Consider the following 24,461-nt stretch of genomic DNA (forward strand, 5'->3'; position numbering starts at 1 on the left):
ACTCCTTCTCTTGGCACTCCAGGCCCTAATGTCTCCAGCCGTACCTCCCTGGTCACTTATACTGTAGTCAGCCCAATCTACTTACTACGACCACAGATGTGTCATAGTTTCTTCCCTAGGACTTTTGCTTAATGTCAGTTGCTCTGCCTAGAATGCTTCTCCCTCTTTTCCTTTTCAGTCCATCCAAATATTATCCATTTAATATTCAGTCCAGATTACTGTTCCTTCATCATGGCCCAACAATGAATTCCAAGTATAATGGTGTCCTTAACCATTACTTTTGAAGCCAACAGTGTACTTAATTATTTGTTTTCTTTTAGTTTTATTTTATTTTCTTGTTAGTTTGGGAATAACTTGGTAATACAGTCTCCGTGTTCAAAATTAAAAGGGTACAAAAGAATACACACACAAAAAAATATCTCTCCCAATCCCAACTAGCTTCCTTCTTAGAAGCAACCAATGTTATCAGCTTCTTGTGTTTCCTTCTAGAGATATTTTATTAGCAGCAAATAAAATTTGCTGCTTTTTAATACATTTAGCATTTTGCGTCAAATAAATATATATCTATTTATCTCCTTTATAGATATTTAACACATTATGTACTTACATATTATCTTCCCATTTATGAAGATTGTGGGCCTTGGCTTCTTTATAGAAATGTCTGCCACAAATATTCCTTGGTGGATTGTGCAATTTTTTTCTTTCAAGTTTGGAATAGACTACTCAATGGGAAGACTGAATCTCCACCACCTTCCTCCTTAATTAAGAAGGATAAAAAAGTAAGCAGCGGGTTTTTTCAAACACTTCTTCCCCATACACAGCCATTAAAGGAAAATTAAAGCACGACTAATCACATATGCAGATGTGCATTGTTTTTCTGCAATAGCTTAATGTGTTCCAGAACAAGCACATATTACCATATTTCCTTTGGTGCTGATACAAAGATTAACAGAATCACTGATTTGTAATGGATGATTCTGTTTCATTTTAGCAATCACCCATTTCTGCAGCAGTCCAAGTTCACGGAATGTATGTTTGCACTGAAATTTTTGTTTCATTAGCATCCATCTCCATTTCACCTTATACATATTAGAAATGACATAAGAGCCCACCCACCTTGTCACTGCCACCTAAATGCCCTACAATTCCCCATAATTATTTTAAACGTAGACACCAAACTATGAAACGATAAAGCCCCCAAATGTTCTTTATTTAGTTATAAATAACACCTAGGAATCAAGCATTGGACTCAAAGTAAGTTTCATTCATAAACATTGGACCTAACAGTACTAACATAAAACATTACCCAGTACATAGTAAAATACGTGTTTGTAATCAAATGGTTTATTTGGTCAATAGAGAGCCAAAATTGATAAGCTAGAACCCTTCAAAATCCATTAGTTAAAGAGTCTTTGACTATCAAATTGGCTGTTTTTAATGGCTCAAAATTACTGGATAGGTGTCAGATATTCCCTTAACTTCACATTACAAAACAGAACCATAATTTATACCCATGCACTACCCTTGAATTAGGATATTCTTTCTGATTAATCTTGTATTTAAATCAATGCCCAGGGTTAAATATTAACTATAAAGGTCCAATTTTTCTTAGAAAATGTTATCTTGAACCAATAAATAAAATTCTAATTTCAAAAAGTTAAACTAGTTTATTTTTCTCTATACCAGCATTGATATTTTTAAAAATTAGAATTTTTTTCTTGCAACTCAATGGAAAATACTAGTATTTTAATCTTAAGAATTTTAGCAACTCATTAAATCACCAGAATTGTAACAAAGTTCTGGTTTACACTATTTTTCTTAATGGTATATTTCCTTTCCTACTACACACACACAAACAATATTTTCATAAGTTTACTTTTAGTCCTAAGGGCATTCTCCCTAGAGGAGTCCCATAAATATAAAATGCATAGTAAATTACAAAATATTCAGGAGTGAGTGAGATTAAGTAGGATTCAATAATTCTGATTCATCACATAGGTTGGGTTTATTTTTTTATGTTCAATTTTGATAAGTTTTGTTTGGGGTTTTATTTCAGACTTTGGGTACATATTATCATCAGTGGTTTGAGTATTTACCAGCTAAGAAACTAAGTAACATTTCATAGTTAAACATACTGCTCAAGTGAGATGTTAAGACACTGTTAAGGTAGGTTGGAAGCACTTAGTTGTGATAGGCATGATATATAGCTAGGGAAGTAAGTGTACCCAAATAATTACATCGTCTTTGAAAGAGTGGTCTCTTTATTAGTAGAATAGCCAATGAGACTGAGGTAGTAGTTGTCAAATTTACAGGAAGTAATTAAAGGAGCAGAGAGTCTCTTCTTTTACTGGTTGTTTCTGGATTACATAGAAATTATGAAGAGAGACAAGAAAAATGACAGAGCAGCCTGAACAGCCCATCAAACTTTCTACTAAGAAAATTGTTTTTTCTCCACGGATAAACTTTCCAGTTAACAAACACTTATTGTTTTTATTTTATCCTGCCTTGATTGTGATTTTGCACTCAAAAATATTTGATTTCTACATTTTAACAAAAACACAGAGATGTTTATTCCCCAAGAGACATGTTCCCTGTTTCACCAGCATTTTGTAATCTTCTCCATCTTCAATTCCTTTGGTTTGTTGCCATCTGGCATTGTGCCTTCGATTTTATGAATAAGGTCCCCGATTGTTTCTGCAGCTGTTATCAGTGCAGTCTGACCTGTTGCAAATGGGGATAACAGAAAAAAATATCTCCACGACTTTCACATTTCATTCCTGTGGCTCTCTTCCCAGGCCTCGCATTGTGATTATCTAGTGTACATTTCTCAACACAGATGGTGACATTACTAGATCCTTGGTTCAAGGAAGATATAAAAGTGAACCCTTTCCAGTAATCATTATTTATAAATGTATTTGTGAATCTATGCATATGGGATCTATAAATTCTATTCACATTACATACATGTATGAGGGTTCCCATTCATGGTCACGATGATGCTTCTAATCATATAATTTTTCTCTCCTTCCAACCAGTTGTTTCCTATGGCCACAATGATATCTACATCTTCCATACTGATCTCATGCAAAATCAGAATTTTCAAATTGTACTCTCTAGAGCCCAGGGGGAAGAAGTAAAAATGATGAGGGTGGTGAGCTGCTACTGGCCTCGTTCTCTGGTTACAGATCCATCACCCTCCTTTCAACCAGGGAGGTTCATGCATTGAACTTCCAAGTAAAATTCCATCTGAAATACAGGTGACACTACTAGTTTTAAGGATAATGGGATTCACTCACAAATAGAGGGGGCCCCAGGCCAGTTCAGCCAATAGACAGACAAGATATTATTGAAGCAGAAAGGGCCTTTATTAGCAACCTCCCCGAAAATATCTGCTCTTGTAGTAAAGCCTGCCTAGAATTTCCACTTCCAGTCCCACCTCTTTTTAAGGCATTGAAAACATCAGTTTTAGGAGAACTATAATAGTTTGGACAGGAGTGCACATTAAGCCATCATTAGCATTCCATATGAATAAGTTTATCTATTAACTCTTGGGCCTGGAGAAAATCTAGTAAGTTTTGGTGTGGGGGGGAGATAGAAACATGTTTCCTAGGTCAGCACTTCAGGAAACTATTATAAGTTACGCTGTCGATGGGGAATGGAGGGGACAAGAAGGAAAGGTATGGAATCCCTAGCAGTAGAGGGCAGTGATTAAAAAAAAAACAACACAAAAAACCCAGGCTCTGAAAGTTGAGCCATGAACGTAGTGGGGGGCAGTCCTCATCTGACCTTTCCCTTGGTCAGCGGAGCTTCTACCTCCAAATCAGCAGAGATTTTCTCTTCTGATATGAATACTTTATTCTTCTGATCATGTCAACTATAAATATTTTTGTTTTAATTAAATTTTACTCTAAAAGGCTACTATTGTCACCGATACCAATAATAACGTCTAACATATATTCATCCTGTCTGTCTCTTTCATAAAACATGTCCATTCTTCCCCAAATTCAGGCAAGAAAGTTCTCAAAGCTATGCACAAAATTTGTTATACATTGAGTTCTTAGTGCCCCTATTTTTTTTTTTTTACATATGAAGTTACTCATCTAGAGTACAAAGGTAAACTGTAATACTATAAATTCCTTAACTATATTCTCCCTGCAGCAAGATATGGGCAGAGTATTTAACTCCCACAATTTGTAAGGGGAAAAAGGCCACCTGGGTCTAGTTTTTACATTACATTAAAGTGATAGGTACAATTGAGTTATAGCTATGATCCAGTATGTGCAAATTATTATTCCACATCTCTAGGCCTGCACTGGAGGAAGTTTCCTTCAAGTATAACCCCGGTACACACAGTAATGCTGTGCTTCTGAATTGAGAATGATCCCTGTTTAAGTCTAAAGTCAAGTTTGCAGGCAGCTTAACTTTACAAAGGAAGAAGGCAACAAGACTGTATTTTAGAAATAGTGTGTAAAGTTTCAGTAAATGTCAACTTCAGCTAAGGCTGGGAGCTGAAATTAATTGAAATGAAACCAGAACTCTACCAAGAATTTTCTTACCATTTGTCCCCACATTGATCTATGAAATTTTCAGATACACATAGTAACATTGCCACCTAAACCTTTCTAGTTGAAAAACTGCTTTCACGTGCATTTTCTCTTTTCTGCAGGCTGTGATCCCTGAACACTCTTGAACTCATCAGAGTCATCCAGGATGCTACTTAAGGCTAAAGAGTGGCCCTCCGAACCCCAATACTCTTCAGGCACCACCTCTCTCGGAAGAGACCCCGCCGGCGCGCCCCTAGGTGCCCAGGTCCCAGGACTGTGTCTGCGTTCGCGCGCACACTCTCTGATGCACGCAGCATGGCCAAGACAGCAGGAGCAGCTGTGCTTCCTACAGGTAAGAGCTTTCTTTTCTGCGGTCTACTGTCCGTCATGTTCAGTAGAAGCCAGCCCGAAGCGCAAACACCTTTCTAAAGTTCTCAGCGCTACCTTGGATGCAGACTTGGATGCTTTGCTGATTTAGCCATTCCTTTGATGATCAAATAAAATCCAGCCTGCTGCCGGCTGTTTGATGTGCGTCTGCGTCCAGGTTCTTAGAGCTGCCGGAGCCGGGGGGCGTCCGCGATGACTCACTCACTCCCGGGGTCCCAGTCCCCGCGCGTCTGCCAAGGTACCGAGGTTCTACACAGCCTTTGCCTGCGCGTTCTGCGTTCCTTTTTCTAAAGCTCTATTTACACAAATTACTTCTTCCTTTCATTAAGTAACCGGGATTTATTTTCTTTTCTCTTTGTATCAACCATGCACACATTCAGTGCTGTAGAACCAGGCAGCGTTTTGTGTTTTTATTTATTTTTATTTCTGACGAGGCAGGTTCAAATCAAATGACAAAGTCAGAGAAAAATAATCAAACAGCTCACGGTGGGCTTTTTTTTTTTTGCCTTTGTTTTAATTCGAGTTTTCCTTTGTGGATCTTTTTAATTCTCTTTATCAAGGGGCAAGTAAAGCAGTATCTTTGTGCGCAGCACGAGTGCTGGCAAACCGCTTTGGCCCTGAATAAAGGCTTCCTCGCCCTGGTGTTAAATGGGCAACTTCCCTCCTCACTGAGGAGCGGAGGCTTTCTATTGAGAAAGAGAGATGGATTGAAAGACCTTCCAGCAAAATCAGTCATTGCCTGGAGAAACCTGGCCAGTCCTGGCTGCCATGGAAGAGCTGCTAAATCTTCCCCAGGCAACACCTATGTCCCCTGAGAGCAAGAAAGTGAGCTCCCAGGTAGGTAGAAGATCCTAATACAGCCCTGACACAGAGAGTAAACCCCTCTCTCACTGAGCAACATTTTGTTTTGAAATTAGCCGAGTGTCACTGAAGATCCATGGGGCCAAGATTCCTTAGATGACAGTAAAAATATTGACTTGCTAACTCCACGAGTTGAATAATGACCAACACTAGTTAGAGTAGCATGCAGTATCCATCTCCCCACCTCCATCCTGATGAAAATGGGCTCAGGGAGGGGAAAGAGGTGCAGTGTGCTGTTACCTGCTATTTAGTGCATCAGGTACATTGCAGAAAGACTCAGGAAAGGAAAGTAGTGTGATTTACACTGCACATAATAAAGAAACGTCTTAGGTGACAGAGAGATTGCATCCAAGTGGCTGGGGCTGTGCCTTGTGCTTCTATTAAAAACCACATCCTCTCAGTTCCCAGCCCAGAGTGAGTCCAACTGATCCTTCCCTCTACAGTGAAAGTTCCAGGAAAGGTTTTCTTTCTTTCTTTTCTTTCCTTTTCTTTTTTTAAATTGCTGCATCCCCAACCTCTAGACCAGTAGGCGTTAAATAAATGTTTATTCATTGAATGAAAGAACATTAGATGTCTCCCCCCACCATGAAACAATGGGATTTACAAACTAAGACCAGTAAAAGAAAGCAGAGATAGGGACTGAGGTGCTCTCTACCCACAGTTTTGAACTGGCCACGCACGCAAATTAATTCTGGCTCAACAACATTGTCATCTACTCTTTATAATAAAGGGAAACAAAATCACGTGTGGAGTGGGAGGGGAGTGAGTGCCCCTAAGACTCCTTCCTCGGTTTCTTGGAGAGAAGAGATTCCCGGGGAGCTGTGGGCTCAAATGGAAAGTGGCATAAACATTAATTTTGTAAAATTAAATTTGGAAACCCATGTGTAGAACTTTCAAACTACTCTCTATGTAAAGAAAGTCTATGCATGCAAAACACAGCTGTTAAACGGGTTTGGGAAACGACTCTAGTTAGAGAATTGTTGATCTGGGACTTTCCGGTTGTGATTCTTTCTAGGTTTCCCTGCTCTGGATCCTTCTGGAAAGGGACTGCCCCACGGCGAACACCAGCGTTCTCTCAGTCGCTCAGAGGCTAGCCTAGACAGTGGACTCCCCCAACTCAACACCTAGGAGATCCTGGTGTTCGGTTCCTGCTGCCCCCTCCCGGCCCCCAGTCACCGCCATCACACCCCCTGCCCCCAGCAACTGCCCGAGGCCAACTACAGCTGTTCGTCACGTGTGTAAAAGAACCTCTCTCTGACGTTGGTTTCCACTGTTCTTGGAATGCTTTTGGCAGATCCTCCGCGTTTTCCAGGTCCCTTGGGAGTTTGATCATACACTTTCTTTATTTCAGACGAGTGTAAACTAGATGGTGCACTTCTACGGTACTACCTATCCTCCTCCCAGCCCTGAACCCTTCTTTTTCTGCCCTCGGGCGCGGGAGCATGCGCCCTTACAAACGTCAGGCTTCGGCAATCTTCCCGCAGGACCTCTTTCAGAACTAGGACGATTCAGACGTCCCCTAGGTTCTGTGATGCTCAGGGCTGAACAGGCTGGTCCGCCCAGATGAGAAGTTTCTGGGGACACCAGCTGTGGCGGTTCCGTGTGGGTCAGCCAATCTCCAAGCGCAAAGCGCCCAGACTCCGGGACCGCCCTCTCGTTTTTTTAGAGGCCAAGAAAAGCACCTTTGGAACTCATCCTTCCACCGATGGGAAGAGGAGCGGGTGGTGCAGTGCCTGTGTCGAGAATGGGAAGCTGCGGGGGGGAGAGGGGATGGGAAATAAGCTTCTGCTGACCTTGGTTGATTCGACTTTGATATTAAGCGGCGGCGAAGTTGGGTAGTTTCGGTCCCTAAACTCACCGGCTCAGATTGACCCTGGAGCTAGTTACGGGGGGTTAAACTGGTAGGCGGGTGGGGCAATTCATTAGGCAAGAAATGGATTAGTTGTTTATTATCTATAAACATTCCAACCACAGCAACCAATCATAAAACCGCGGAAGGGCCTATAAAATAAAGCAGCAGTGAAGCCTCCATGTGGGCATTGCGGGTTTAGCAATTGTTCTCGGTGATAAAGGGTCTACACGAGAAAGGGAAAGGGTGGGAGTCAACAATAAAGCCATTTGTCAGATAATAATTTCCTAGATTAGGAATCATGATTTCTCTAAATTAAACAAAGTAGTAGAAAATTTGGGGTGAGTTGGAAGGGGATGGTGAGAGAAAGAAAGACATGAGTGGAGGGTAGCAGTGGGTCATTACCGAAGTGGGTACCATCAATCAGAGCTATTGATTTTACACGGGGAAATCAAGTTAGTCTTTGATTCTTGGTGAAATACTTAGTCACCAACCATGAAAGCAGCCTAATAATATTTTACGGAGGGAAAACAAGATTAAAACTGGCATCTTTCTAGTAGCAGAGATTCCCTTTGAGTATGGGTAAGATTCTTCTTAAAATTCTCATTTGGGATAAAATATTAATATTTTCTAATAGGAGGTAGTTTCAAACAATTAAATACTGTTTTAAAGTATGAAGTTTTTTTTGGTTTGAATTTTTATAGAAGTTTATCTGAGCCAAACTAATGACATATGCTGGGAGCAAGATCTCAAATGCTCCCCTGCTGGTTGTTTTTTGTTTGTTTGTTTTTGTTTGTTTGTTTGTTTTTAACCAAATAGCTGTTTTACTTCCTTAGGTATTTTTAAGACAAGCTTTAAACTCTCATTGTTTGATATTTTAATATGTTAGAAACAGGGTCCGATATTTATGCTGGTCCTAATAACTAATTCAAATATATTGTCAATTTGATTCAGAACCTGTTATTTAGAAGTCAAGTCATTGGTAAATTTCTTAAATACAATTTAACAAATGTATTGGTTTGAAAATTTACAATGAGTAAGTTTTAGAAGCTCTAGTAACATGTACACACATGAGAGGTTTCCTGTTTCTTAGGTTTTTAAAACTTTACAGAAATATAACAATCCAAAAATGAACACAAATCGTAAGTAAAAGCTTGATAAATAATTTAAAATAATACTTCTCATTTAACTACCTAGATCAAGAACAGAGCATTACCAAAGCCCCAGAACGCCTCTTGATTAAAAAAAAAAATCCACGTATTAGATTTTTGTTTGGGGGTGTATTGTTTTTAAATAGTTGCTGGTCAAGTGCTCAGATTTCTTTTCAATACCAATCCCGTGGATTTGTTCCCTCCTCCCCCCCAGGAATTATCTTCTGGAAAATAAAAATAAAATGCTTTGAGCTTTCCTCTGTTGAGGAGGGGAAGAAAAAAACAGGCTTCAAATCCATTTTTTTCTCTCCCTCTGGCAACAGGCACCCCTTCCCCCAGCTTTCCACACTGAGAGACATAACAAACAAACGATTACATGTTGAAAAACACATCTGAAAACAGAAAGGTCACATTACTACCCAGTCCTGGGGAACATTAATCTGGTGTTTGGAAAACAGTTGACAGTTGAAGGTTGGGGTTTCTCTCTTTTCTACTCTTGGACTGAGAGAGAGAGAGAGAGAGAGAGAGAGAGAGAGAGAGAGAGAGAGAGAGATTATTTAAATGAGAATAAAAGGGAATAGATCAATACTTTGTGGCCTCTTTAGAAATAAATGCTTTGGGGTGCTACCAACTTTCTAACCCAGATTTCAAAAAATAAACAAAATAAACTACAGGGACAAAGAGAGTCTGAAATGACTGAGTTTGCCTTTACTCAAAGTGTGGAGGGGTGTGTGTGTGTGTGTGTGTGTGTGTGTGTGTGTGTGTGTGTGTGTTTTCCTAAAAGAATGGATGTGAATAGTGAGAAATAATCACGATAACGTCAAGCCCTGAACGCCCGAGGGGAGAGTTTGCTGGACGAAAACCAGTCCCTTTTCTAATAGCAGCCTATGAGAAGGTGAAAGTTGATTGCCTGACCACTTGCCTTACTGTGGCATTTCTCTAAGCCTGCGCCCACCCCCTTCACCCCCCATCTGCCCCAGTCCCTGGCTCTGCGAGGAATTCCTTTCCCTGACTTGGATGGGCTGTGGGTTACCGGCTGGGAGGTGAGCTGCGTGTCTAGCACACTGATATCTGCCTGAGATTGCCCGAGATTCCTCTTATCTGAATTTGTGAGGTAGCATGAGAAAGACCTGTAGTACACTCCTGGGCTGATAACTGGAAATATCACATTGAAAATTGTACCAATAAATTGCTATGACAGCAGATAGTGAATTCTTCCCTACAGATATCCTTAGTTCCCGATATCACTGAAACAGAATGAATCTGAGAGGTGGGACGGTGGAAGGGGGGCACCCCGGTAGTGGGAGCGGGAATCTAGAGACATAGAATGAAGAGGCAGTTTTCTTATGGTTCTCTGTGACCTTGAGAATGCACTTTAACAAAATAAGATTTGATGATGTGTTCTTGCATTCTGACTGTTGGACAATAATCAGGTCATCGCGAGCAAACTCAGTCGATTGCTAGAAACTTCTCCCCCAGCGCCCTTTGCGTGTTTGTCAAAGTAACGTGTAAGCGCCTGTTTGGAGCCAAGGAGCCTCGGGTGGAAAGATTCCCGGCAAATACACCAGGTCGGGGAATTTCGTGCGGAGCTGGGGCTGTTATCCTGCCTAGGGCCGACGTGGCCAGGGCGCACCGGAACGCTGTGCCCCGGCTGTCCCGGCTGACAGTGATTTATGCGCTGGTGACACAAGCCGACAGTAAACCTGAATTGTTAGACTGTGTTTGGGAGCTGCGGCGGAGTTAACACAGGACTGCTCAGCTCAGCGGACCGATCCTCTATCCCGCATGCCTTTCCCCAGCCTCCCCACCCGCTGCTCTACAGCTCCAGGGCGTGGAGATGTCAGCTTTTCCCGCTTCGTTGGATTCAATTTCAAACCCCTTGGTTAACTGAAAGCATGACCTTTGGGGCTGTAAGCTAAGTCTGATGCGGGTCCTGTCGACTACGCGCCCCATGGAGCTCGGGGTGCAGGCGGCTGCGAGGCTACTGCGCGCCCAGGCCCCGCGAGCTGACGGTGGGAACGATCCGCCCTAGAGTTCAACGTGAATCGCCTTGGTGTTGGGGGTAGCGGGGGCGGGCCGTTTGCCTCCGAATGATTTCTCCTTGATCATTTATTTTAAGACGTGAATTCCTCCAGAACCCAGCAGCTGCTGTGGCCATAGCCTCAGCGCCAGGCAAGCGGCCAAACTGTGCTCTCTATGAAAAAACGAGACTGGTTCCATCCGGTTACGAACCTTCTCTTCTCGCAAGCAGATCGTGGAGCGTTTCTCTCTCCATTCACAATTCTCAGCAGGCTGTCTCACCCATGCTTGCCGCGGCTTCACCAGACTTCACCAGCACACGCCCCCGCCCGACAGGCCTCGGGTGGGGGCCTCGAGACTCCTAACGCGGTGGGTGGGTGCTGACTTGAGCCTTCTAGGTTCTTTCCCGGTTCCTTTCTCAACCGAGCAGTTCGAAAATTCATTTTACAACCATCTCCAAACTAAAACAGATGACCAAGAAAGATTGCTAAGAATTTAACTGATGTCAAGCACCACTGTTTTGGAAAGATTTTCCCTTGAGACTGGGGGAGGGAGGGAGCTATCCCCCTTCATAATTCACTTTATTTCTTCCAACTTTGTGGTCGACTTGGTTCCAGAGACCGATGCGGGCATGGTCTTGAAACAGAATAGGGCAGAACGAGCTGTTCCTCTCCCTCTCTCCAGTGTGAAGTCCCCGAACCCCATGGCCACCCCCCGCCCTGCCATTGAGGCAGAGCCGCCAATCTCTGGGCACCAGGCCCGGCAACAGGGAGACCGTGAGATAAAGGATGTGATAGTGGGGCCTTAAGTGCTCCGCGAAGATAAGGTCCCGGACTCTTAGAGGAATTTAGCCCCGCTTCCCTACTTTGGTTCTGTTTATACCACGCCATCCCACGCCCCCACACCTCCCCCCTTACAACACACACCTGGAGGGAGTGGGTACCGGAGATAGTTGGAGAAGACGCTCCATCCCCTCCAACCAACCCCCAGGCGATCAGCATCTCCTAAAGCCACGCGATTTGCTTAGTTCTGGTGGAAATCATGGAAGATGCTAGTGAAAAGGCATATCAACTGTCCGGAGCAACAAAGCTCAGGAAACAGCTCTCCCTTATTCATAAATATTTCTCCAAATATGTTAAAGACTTTAAGTCATTTTATTCCTTGTGGAATCGCCGGTGGCATACCTAAGATGGTGAAAGAAGTCGGTATGGTTTGTGCTAGTCACGTGCCAGAACACTGTTAAAGTGAAAGAAAAAAAGGAACGAAGAGTTTTTAAAAGAACACACATAACACTTAAAATAGCCATACACAAAACGCACACATAATATTTATGAGAACAGTTACAATGAAGAAATTACATTTCCAATTTAATAAAATTTAGTTTTTAGTCGTTTGCACAGCTCTTCTAAATTGATGACGTTTAATTGTAAAACGTAACTTTGCAGGAAAATTATTGCTCCCCTATCAAATTATAACACCATAGCAGCAAACGATGTATTTGGCTTTTAAACACACGCAGTTATTTTGAAACAAAATGTTTTTAACTACCTGGCACATACACAAAACACTAAAAACACGTTTACATTTTACAAATTATTATAGTACAGTCCCTTCTATGAAATCAGAATTTACCCCACTTAAACCAAGAAAGATCAACTAACACTTTGGGTTAAGTAACTTTTTTCTTCTTAATCGCTAGATGTGGACTGGAAACTAATAAATGAATATTTGCTAAAAATCAAAAACAAAATGCTGTATAATCTTCCTACTAAAACATAACTTACATTTCATACCTGACCCTATGAAATATCATTTATAAATTTTACAATTTTATGAAACGTAATTACTTTTTTGTATTTTGTAGCAAAGGGGAAGCCTTGTTGTTTAGTTTAAGCACATATTGTAATATCACTTACCTTGATTTATTTTTATCTTTTAAAAGTCCCTCTCCAAGATGAGGTATCTTTTTGTTCAAACAGCAAATTATATCAAAATATAAAATCTGAAGGAATGAGATATTTGAAAGTTTTTGACAACTTTAGAGATTCTATTAGTATTTGTTGATCTTACCTCTCTAATTTCCATAATTTACATGTCTGAATACATGTTTGTGTGACCATTACTATCTTTTCCCACATAAGTCATGCACATTAGGCAAGGAAGATTAATTCTGAAACTCTCATTTATTTTTAAAATGTTACAGATGGTGTGAGGTGAATAAATTTAGAATTTCTTTTCATCACAATGATGAGCAAATATGGTACAATATTGTTGATGTTAAAAGGCAAAATCTTTTAGCCTGTGAAAATCGCCCACGTACCTTCTCTTGATTAAAAAAAAAAGTACAATGAGTTCTTTGGTCAGGCTCTATATAATTTATGTCCTCGATAGCGTTTACCATAAATATTAATCTGAGATTATAAAACTAGCTTTATTCCAATTAAAGAGAAATTCTGAATAACACATGCATAAAAGGGAAAAGACATCTTCCCCACATATTCACTTCCCAAACTTCTTATCCCCAATGCAGCAGAAATAATCCTTTGATTCCATTAAAATGGTCACTAACCTTATAATGATAAAAGAATGTTTTAATCTCTTACCTGAAGGAGTCTTGTCAATGTAACAGGAACTGAAATTGGGACTGTTCTGTGTTGTCTATTACAGTACAGGGCTCTGTACTGTTTTGCCTTTGTGAAGGCTGAAGTAACAATGTATGACTATTGCCTCCTGGGACCCTTATGAAAATGAGATAGATAGCTGGTTCAAATAAATGCTATAGACCTTGACCCAGGGATATAGTGGAGAAAAACAAATTATTTCACATACATCAAAACTAATATGTTATTCTCAATTTTGTTTTTCTTATGCATGTTATTTTGTATGCACATATGGAAGTTACACTCAATCAACAGATATGTAAGAAATGATTATAAAAATTTACTTTAACACTTTTTTTCAGAGCAGCATAAATCACCTCAGAAGCAATTTCCACTTTCAAAGTCTTTGAAACATGAGCACTTTAATTCATAATGTATCTTTCTCATCCTAAAAAAATTTAGGCTTTTTTCAAAGCTGGCATTTTGAAATATTCTGTTGTTTGGTAAGTTATGTATATAAAGTTGCACTTCCTATAGACTCTGTCAAAATAAAATCATTGTTTGTTTTGGATTTAATATTTATTTAAATAGTATTTAAATATATTTATTTAAAACTATGAACTCTGAAGAGTTTTAATTCTATGCAACTAAATGAGTTTTATGTAATGAATATATACAGTTACAGCTTAAATAAACCAAGATTATATCTCAACAATATATTATTAAAATGTGTTAGGATATTGCCAATCTAAGATCACCTGGATTTGAAAACAAAATGATTAAGGTATTTTAATGAACCACTAGTATACTCTTCTGTTATATGTATACATATTTTGCTGATTATAGAATGGAAACTAATCCCCCTGAAAAAGAAATTTGAGGTGAATTACTAATGAATTTTTTCCAGCCCAAATTTTGAGGTGCTAAGACATAAGCATATGTTTTGCTTTTAAAGATATTTCCAAAAGAAAGTTTCAAAAATCAAAAAGATATTAGAGGAATACTCTATTTAAACATTATGATTATTATTCTTTTTTTTAAATCACTAATCTTTATAGAAGGAAAAACATGTTTAAGAGTCCTTAAGACTTTAGGATCATTGAAGTAGAAGCATGGAATGTTATTTTGAAAAGGAATAATATATATTCATATAATACACATGCATATGTACTTTTTTAAAAAAGAGGGCTAAAAGGGCTTCATAATTTTTGGCAGCAGAAAAAGGGAATAGTAAACATCACAACCCAAACCAAGCATAAATTCATGGTTTTTAGGCAAAAGAGAAAGGGCAGTTTTCAGGGTACATTTAGTTTTAGTTGGAGCAGTTGGGGAGAAAGAGAGTTAGGCTCTCACTAATTAACTACATTATTTACACAGAGCAATAACGACATCTCCTTTTCCTAATGAACTTTGTAGATATGTTTCAAACCCTATACTATAGACTCACCACTTACTTGTGAAATAATTTAGAACTTTGATTCCAGTTAGGAAACACGTTTCTCCAGCACCATATTGTGATATTTTCAATTATATTCTCCATAATACGTCTTCAAATGGAGTATACCGCCAGTGATAATTCATCATTTATTTAACAGCTACTTATTGATTATCTACAAAGAGTCAGGCACTGTTCTAGGAGCACCAATGAAAAAAACAAAATCCTTGCCCTAGCTGGAGTTAGGGCAATTCTTTTTGCAGAGTATGGAAATTAATCATCAGGGAAAAAAACCTGTAGTTTTCAGGTTACCCACCAGGTGGCAAAGTGTGCAAAACTGAAGGTTTAGTATGGACCAAAATTTGGTGCAAAGAATAGCATATTTCTATGAAAATTTTCACCATATTTTGTTCAAAATGTCTCTTTTTGAGCACAATTAATTGCTAATGGTCATAATGCATCTTGTGTTTAGTTTTATAAAGCATTCCTTACTAGGGGCTCATCTCTTCAAAAAAAGAGTCAGCTGCATTCCCCAGAGGCCTGTCTACAAGACCCCAAGCTTGTCTTAAGAAATTTTACTTTTGTCCTTCCCATATTTCTCTATGCTTCCATGTGTGTGGATTATAGAAATCTGCCTAAAGGTCTGAACATCTGGCTTTGCATAGGGTCTCATAAATCCTTGGGTCAATTGTATTCAAATTTACATAAACAGGTATCACATTGTGATTTGCACATATTGTCCAAAACACTTAATCTTAGAATAATAACATCAATGTTGACAAGTAGTCAAACACATATTCCAATATATACATATGTGCAATCATGCATATATTTGTTTCCAGATACCTCTTAAGTGAGACCTTACACTTACATTGAAAAAATAAAATTACTTCATTTATTCAGATTTCTTCTTTGGAACAGAAGATATTATTCACAAATAAAATTGGACCTTTAGTCATCTTTAGATCTTCCAATGAGATAAACATACTCTTCCCTTCTTAGAAAATGATTTAGGATACAGGATGTAGAAATACTTGTACTGTGGTTTATATGGTAAGTTTGAGATTTTTCCAAATTCTTTACTACCACCATCATCAGGCCCTACAAGATATGACCTCTGTCTTTGAATCCACCTCCTTCTATGGGTTTCATCATTCATTCATTCATTCATTCATTCATTCACACATTCCTCAAATGTTTACTGACTTTTTCTTGTTTCAGTGACTCTTTAAAGGTGCTTGGAGTAGAGAATTGAATAAAACAGGACTTCCTCATGCTTACATTCTAGTGTACATGGACCAAACTTGTTTTTGACCCACAGCCTTTGCATTTTCTGCTTCCCCTGCTTTGCAACTCTCTCACCCACATCTTCTTAGGGTGGATCTATTTCGATACGGATATACATATGCATATTTATCCCTATGGCCAGTATATCCAGGACCCTCTAGCCAGTGACCTCTAAATAAAGTCAAGTTTATCTCATCAGAGTGTACTTGTGAAGACTGAATGAGTTAAGGAATACAAAGCCCTTAGCAATGTAAGTGTAATGGAAAAGTAAGATAAATGTTACCCACAATTTTGACTTTATTATCGTTATCAATTAAAAATCTCCGGAATTCTCCCAGAGATTTCAGAGACTCCTTTCCTTATGCTGTTGACCCAACTACAAAATGAGCTCATCTACAGGAATCCTAAGTTACAAAAATCCATTTCCAAGATGCTGAAAGATAATTTCCTCCCAGAGCCAGAGCTCCGCTGTGCAGCATGGTACAAATATCCTCAGCTTAACAGCATGGTTTTTTATCATGGATGCTAATTTGAAAATAATTTAGAGATGTGTTTGATTGGAAACAAATTTTGACCCTTCAATGCATTCCATTCAAAATGTTTCCACTGCAAAGTGTTTAAACTTTTATTATTGCATTTATCACATTGTGTTATAATCAAGGGCAGGGTGACCGTACTTCCTAGTTTACGCCTGTTGTCTTGAAGCACCATCTGGTTTAGCATTTTAGCACTCTCAAAAGTGTCCTGGTTTAGACAATAAACTCTATAGTCCTGCAAGTTATGAGGCAGGTGCCTGGCTGGAGAGCCTGAGGACCACTGGGGTGGTCCTAAGCTGAGGGTGGGCCTGTGTGAGAAATTGGTGAGTCTGGTGACCCAGAACTGACTAGTGGATTTGTATGCAGAGGAGGGCTTTGAGGGGAAACTTAAGTGCTGAAGGCTAGAGGCAGAATTGATGGAGGAAAGTCAGGAGGGCCTCAAAGACTATGGCAAGGCCCTGTAAGAGAGGGTTCCTCTTACCATTTCTGCTAAGAACGCATTATACTCTCGGACACTGAAGATGCAGAGAAGAGCATCACTGTGGCTCTTTCATTTATTTTTTTCTTTGGTTTTTTAAATTAAATTTATTGGGGGTGACAGTGGTTAGTAAAATTACATAGGTTTCAAGTGTACATTTCTATAATACATCATATATACGCATATATATAGTGTTCACCACCAGAGTTAGTTCTTCTTCCATCACCATATACTGTGGCTCTCTTAGAACTTTCATTGTAATAAGTATATTAGGGCACAGCATCCTGGTCAAAGAATTGAGAGCAATGAGACTTAACCCAGAAGATGCTTTGCAACCCTAAATCTCAGTGAGGAATGAAAACAACTAAATCTGAGTTCTTACGGGCTCTGAGAAACATTTCGGTTAGGAGATGGGGACATTTTTACATATGTCTTAATCATTAGTGCAAAACTATTTAGCGTAGCATAATTTTAGTTTTGGGTACTCCAATTATAGAGTTAATTACAATCTATTCATTAAAAAGAGGATATTTGATAAGTAGGACATCCATGTCCTGCTAAAGACATGGGACTGGCAAGAGGATATTTTTCTGAACAGAAAGTACCTTGGTTATTTACTTTTAAAATTGTATTGTGAAAGATTCGTTAAATTGAAACAGGACAGTATATTTTTATATCCAAGGCATGTTATTAAAGTACTTTGAGATTTTTGAATATTTGGCTTAAGAACCCTTGTCGATATCAGTCTGTTCATTCAACAAATACTTATTTAGATGTTACTGTTTGAATGCACTGTGCTAAGTGATTATGACATTGTCAATATGCATATTTATTCCTATAGCTTATTCTATCATTTGTTTTTATGCTGACGAGCTCCCAAAATGTTATTTTAGCATTTATCTCCGATATCTTCCCTATATTACATTTCCAAACTAACTGCTAAATATCTTCACATGCTGGTCCTATCTGTACTTTAAATCTAACAGACCAAAGGGGAATTCATTCTCCCACTCATATGGTCTCTCTTGTCACTTTACTCCCAACCCCAGCAAACTTGTCCTTCACTTGTGTTTCCTGTATTGATAATGGCAACACCATCTTCAGATTATTTGGAGTAATTTTTAACCCTTTCATCTTTATGTCCAACAGCCAGTAATTCACCAAGATGGTTTACTTCCAAAATGTCACTCACATATTTCCTCTATCATATCCATTCCCAGTAACTACTCAAGTTCAGATTTCCATCATATTTCACTTGCATAATTACAGTAGCCCTTCCTCTGATTTCCTTATACTACATTCTGTTGCGTTTCTATTTCATATTTTAGATTGGCTTTAGAAAGATCTTCCCAAATCACAGCTCAGAAATGACACCTTTCTTCATGAAAGTCTTCAGTTGCCTACAAAAAGTACCAACTCCCTATTTTAGCATACTCTTTCTAACCTATAGTTTCCAGTTCTTTCTTCCACTAAATCATTGCTCATACCTTACCCTTGAATTCCAGCAGATTATTCACTATCCCATGACCCTCACACATGTTTATGTTTCCAGGCCTTTGATCAGGGTATCCTCCCACCAAGTAATACACTTACTGAAATAACATTCATCCTTTCACACTCAGCTGGTTGGTATTAATTGCTGACTCTTCTCTTTCTAAAACACTTTAAGGAAAAAATAAAGATCTTTTAACACATTTTTCTTCTGCTGTTCATTAAGGTTAGTAATATACAAAATGTACTTGGGAGTCTGCCTCTCTTAATCCCTATAAATGGTCATGAGAACCTCCAAAAGTCACAGAACTTCTCCAGACCTGCACTAAGTTGTGGTGATATACATCAAGTATTATAGAAGTGTTATGTGATTATGGTTGCCTTCCTCCCATGGAAGCCCTTGATGACAGGGAACAGTTTTCTTCATTTTTGTCTCTTACACAGCACCTAGTTAATTCATTCCTTGCGTAAAAAAAGGCCATCTTTTAATGCTTGTTTGAATATTTAAATTAAAACTTCCCTGTAAGGTAAAACAATGCTCTAAATTTATAGCATGCTATAGGTACTTGGGAGCTCTCATGAACTTGAATATGTGAGAAATTGGATTTTCCTTAAATAGTGAGAAAAGCGTAAAATTCATCAGAATGACTTTAGGAGAGCAGGCCATGGCTATAATGTGATTGGCTACATTAAGATTTGAAATAAATTGATGTAATAATAATTGAATATCTGAGAAACATTCTGAGCCAATGATAATGGAAACTGGTGAGGAGAAGGGCAAAACATTGTTCAACTTAACAGTATAAAATAAAGAAAAACACAGAAGCAAATATTGGCGATATCTATTAGAATGCGACTTTAGCTATCAAATTCTAAATGTGTAAAATCGTCTTTATGTAGAGAGAGATGCACTGGGCTCTTTCAGACTGATACAAAACGTAAAGCATTTGGTTCAGGTAACTTCCCTTGCTCTGATTCCATTATCATCAGTCAGTGTTCTGCAGGCTGAGAAAGAGAATGCATTGATCACATTCGTAGTTATCACTGTAACCTTTCCTTAAGTTCTGGATTTTTAAAAACTCAATGTATGAAAAATACATTTGCTTGATGTGTGTTGACAAAACCAGGTTTCTGAGGCTGATAACCAGACCCAGAACCAACACAACTTCAAAATGGTAATAAATAGTACCATGGGAGAGCTGTTACAGGCCCTACATTTTGCCTAATCCAATGTAAGCTTGGCCTCATTCGAGAGTTTTTCATTTCTCTGGCTTATTATCAACAAAGGCCATAATTTTTTTTGGATGGCATTCTGGAAAATCCATGTATTATTTTCTTTGTTCCCAGATTAATTAAAGGAAGGAGAGAACTATGTATGTTTTTTATTTATGCAGTTATGAAATCAAATGACTAACTGAATTCCTTCATCAACACAATTGCCTACATTTAATTTTGCAGTCCATTTTTAGGGGGAAAAATATGTAATGCAGCACCTATGTTGCAATCACACAAAAATTCACATATATTGAAAATATTCTATATAAATTCTCAGAATTTGAAAATACAATAAACTATTTGATGGCCTCTGGATTGAAAATGACATTTCTTTTTGGAAGAGACACACTGCAGGGCAATGTGATGGATGACAGTTGTGCTGGTATACACATACACAGCTACTTTATTTTGCTCCTTTGTCCTCTCAATAAGAGAAGCAGCCTTGATAAGCTTTCTAGGCCTCTCCACTTCTCTGCTTTTCTCAGACTGTCGACCAGGGGAGCACAAGCAGATACTCACTGGGGGTCTGGTTCTGGCAGAGGGTCTCTCTCCTCAGGTTGCATATATTCACGCAGCTCAGAAGAGACAGCTACCCCCAAATTGTTTAATAGGAAACCACTCTTTTTCTTTTGTTTTTTTAATACAAATTTGCAAATATTTATTATGCTAAATTTCTACAAAGGTAGTCAGTCCTTGGCTGTCTACCACATCCTTCAGATCTTCTCTATATGTTTGTTGGAAGAAATTCCTTTTGCCCGAACTCTTCTGCACAGGTTTTTAATTCAGATGATAAACATTGGTTTCTTACAGTTAATTAAACATCGAAGAAAAACATATATTGTATTTACCATCTAATAACTAGCGATGTTCAGTAATTTGGTTTTGGCTAATCAACCATTGATTATTTTTAAACATAAGTATACAAGTAAGTAGAAAAGGGTATATTCAGTCAGATCACAACCTTACAGCTTAATTTAAAAACTTGATTATAAACTTAGGTCATGCCAATGGTTCAAAAGTGTTTTCAAAAGTGAAAAATGGTTTCACTTTTTAAGAAAAGCTTCATCTTAATTCTTTAAGTAAAGAATTCTTTAATTCTTCAAGAAAGAAAGAAAAGAAAGTAACTTGAGATCCTAGAGTTACTTGTTTGTTAAATTTTTAAAATAAATTAGAGAAGAGGGACTTTGTAAAGATTTTGTCTTTAAATAGTTTCCTTTGGAAAAACATCAACTTAAATAGTTCTGAAGTGGTTAACCACTTGCAAAGAGACTGAAAACAATGTGTGTCCCCCAAACGTACATATTTTTGATTCAGACGTTTAAACTGTCAATACCCGAGAGACAATGCCATTGACGTGTACCTGGCACTAGTCCTGCCAGTTAATTTTTTCCCTGGAGAGTGGTTTTGGGCGACAGAGTGGCGTCCAGGTTTCCCAGGTTGTTGCACTGACAAACTGCAGTGGTGGTAAAGTCAAGGAGCCTGACAAAATCTCATTAATCATTCTAAATTAAATCCAACCTTCCTGTCCAACCATGCCAAGAAGAAAGCCATTTTTTCTTTTTAACAAATGAAAATTTCCTCAGTAAAGATTTGGTATCTTTCTCTTGTTGGTCTTTAATTCGATTAGACAAAAATAAAATAAAACAATCCACTTTTCTAAGCTTGCAAACAAAACATTTGTCCAGATATGATTTAACAGATCAACCAAGTGTCTTTTAAAAATAAAACAAAATTTGAACAAAAAATACATGGAAACATTCTGAGGGGAAACTATACTACTTAAATTAAGGATACCATTTATCTTTATTTTCTGATTAGCTTAATGAATTTATTTTGTTCTATCTGAAACACATGATCCTTAAAACTATTTGAAATATGAAATAAGAAAAATATCCATTATCCATATCTTGGTATATTTTATTCGACTGTCTTCTTTCCATTCCTAGTCTTTTCCTATTTTACATAGCAATTGTAATGTGCATAATTTAATATCCTTTTTAATAGTTATCATTTTTTTATAACTGTTTTCCCATATTATTTGTAAACATCATAGCTTCATAGTAATACATTATGAGGAAATATTTTGGTCTACTTCACCGGTGCTTAGCATAGTACATAGTATGTATTTAAATATTTGTTGGTTATTTGTTAGAAAAGACCCATGTTCTGAGCTTTCCAGTTGTTTCCAACTTTTTTTTTTTCATCGATTAAGAACAATGATGTGATTAAGCTGTACTTACTGCCTTTACTCTATTTTGGATTATTTCCATAGGATGGTTTCCCAAAGCAGACATAGTCACTTACAAATGCTTGAAAAGAAATTGTAGGTAGTTGTGTTATTAATAGTGATCTGTAAGAAAAAGTTTACCTTAAACACAGGAAAACAGACTCCAATTAGAATAAACAAGTTATTATTTTAAATATTAAGATTCTGAACAAGTGTACTCTCATTGAACACCATATTAATAATATTGTCAAAAATGGAAAAGATCAATTTAGAGAAGTAAAAAGATCAATGACTTAAACTCTTGAAATTAAAAAACAAAAAAAGATAGACAATTTTTAAGTAGCAGTGATTCGTCCAAATATTTAAAATTAGAAATCCTAGAGGGATGAATTTATATCTAGAATACATAGGTTGAATCTGCATTAATATTTAAAAAAATTAACTCTACTATGCTCTAATTTGTAACTTTTGTACACCTGAAAGGTGTTTTTTTTAAATGCAAATAGTAAAGCCATCTTTCTATATGCTTATGCAGAAACTGAACTAGGGCTAAAATAATTCAGTTGGATTTAATGAGTAACTGCTCCAGGTTAAGGTTTGTCTTAGGTACTGAGGGAGATGTAAGAACAAAATTTCTACCTGTAAGAATTGAGAAAGTCACCCTGAAGCGAAAGGAGTCTAAGACTTTGAAGGACATATAACATTTCAACAGGTAAATTTGGGAGAGGGCTTATAAATTTTACAGATGAGAAAGCAGAACAAACTAAGATTAGAGCGTTAATTTTAACAGAATATAATAGGAAAAGTCCTGTTGATAAATTTGGAGGACTCTAAAAGTTTTTAAACATTTTTCCACTTTCCTTTTCTTTCTTAAAAAAATATGACCTGTATCTTAGAAAACATAAGTGGTAACCATGCATGGGAAGGATGCACCAGCAGTGCCCAGGTGGTATGATGTGCTCTGGGCTTGAAACAGCCCTTAGTAGGGGAGAAAGGTGTAGACAGGCCTGAGCTGCAGTGGACCATAAACACTCTTGTGGGTTTCAGCAGAGCTCAGATTACACACTGAGTAAGGGAGTATTTGGTCAGAGACATTATAAAAGCCATTAGCACTATTGTGACTTTCTAGCCTCAAAGAACTCAGCTCCAAGTGAAAAAGATAGATTCCAAAAGACCTGAGTGTAGATGGGAAAAAATTATTTACTTGGGCTGTAGCAATCTTCAGCAATCTTGAAACTTGCCTTCTGCAGCTCTTGGGATACCTACCGTTCTTCTCTGGCCCTTCTCCAGTTTTAACAAACCCTCTTTTTCTGACTTCTTTGTCTCTATCAAAATGTAAAATGCTGTTTCCCAAGCATTTCTTTTTTACTCAACGTATTCCCTAGAGGAGTGTTCTTTCCCCATGCTTCACTTTGTATGACATACTTTAAAAACTAATATGACCCCCCGAACTATATATCCAACCCCAATTGTTTTTGAATTCTAGTTTCATTCTCCAGTTGCAGTCAATGGTCGATTGATACTTTCACATTCAAAATATACAAAAATTGACTTTGATGATTATCTTTTCCATTTCTCTCCACTAGTTGCTTTTCCTACTGGTTACCTTTGAAATAAGACAACCAGCTAGATCCTCACGTTAGAAAACTTTGTCCAAAAATCACTAAATCCTATAAATTTCCAGTGTTATTTAAACTTTTTAAAATTCATGCCTCCTCTCTAAATCCTCTGCCACTTGCCTAGTTCAGTCCTTATAATAAAACCTGACAGACTGGGAGCACTCCTTGACCTTAGGAAGATCACATTTTGATAAAGGAGTTGGACATGTAGAAAATTATAGTATAAATACACACACACACACACACACACACACACACACACACTATATCCACAAAGGAAGAACCAATTAACACCAGTGGTATGTTTGACAGACAGTCTTTGTCAGCTTTGATTAAATTATGTTTGAGGTGGATCTTTGATGAGTCGGGGAATTTTAGATACAGAAGGGAGGTAAGAAGACCACAGAAAGCACAGCTTATGAAACGTAAAGAAAGACCAGACTACAGTTGAGAAATGTTGTTGGAGATGAGGCTTTAAAGAGAAGCTAAGGCCAGGTTGTGAAGGGTCTCATATGCCATGCTACTGAGGCTATACCTAATTTTGGAGAGAGAAGGGAGGCACAGACTTTAAATGATATGTCGGCAGGAGTTTGCATTTTAGAAAAATAAATTTGCTGTATCTGAAAGGAGTTCCAATAGTTCCCAACTTCAGATCTGCCTCCCCAGCAGGCAATGACATTACTTGTATGTCACAGTGACTGA

General features: G+C 38.1%; 1 long non-coding RNA gene across 1 annotated transcript; it reads right to left on the reverse strand.

Moving 5' to 3' along the window:
* Positions 1–8,637: 8,637 nt before the first annotated feature.
* On the reverse strand, positions 8,638–13,968 carry LOC141572722 (uncharacterized). Its single transcript, XR_012498132.1, has 3 exons — positions 12,728–13,968; positions 11,738–12,047; positions 8,638–11,272 (listed from the first exon to the last, which is right to left on the reverse strand). It is a non-coding gene; the product is annotated as an uncharacterized LOC141572722 (long non-coding RNA).
* Between the last annotated feature and the right edge of the window lie 10,493 nt (positions 13,969–24,461).

The sequence above is a fragment of the Rhinolophus sinicus genome, linkage group LG07 (assembly GCF_036562045.2).
Source record: "Rhinolophus sinicus isolate RSC01 linkage group LG07, ASM3656204v1, whole genome shotgun sequence".
In the NCBI taxonomy this organism is placed as follows: domain Eukaryota; kingdom Metazoa; phylum Chordata; class Mammalia; order Chiroptera; family Rhinolophidae; genus Rhinolophus; species Rhinolophus sinicus.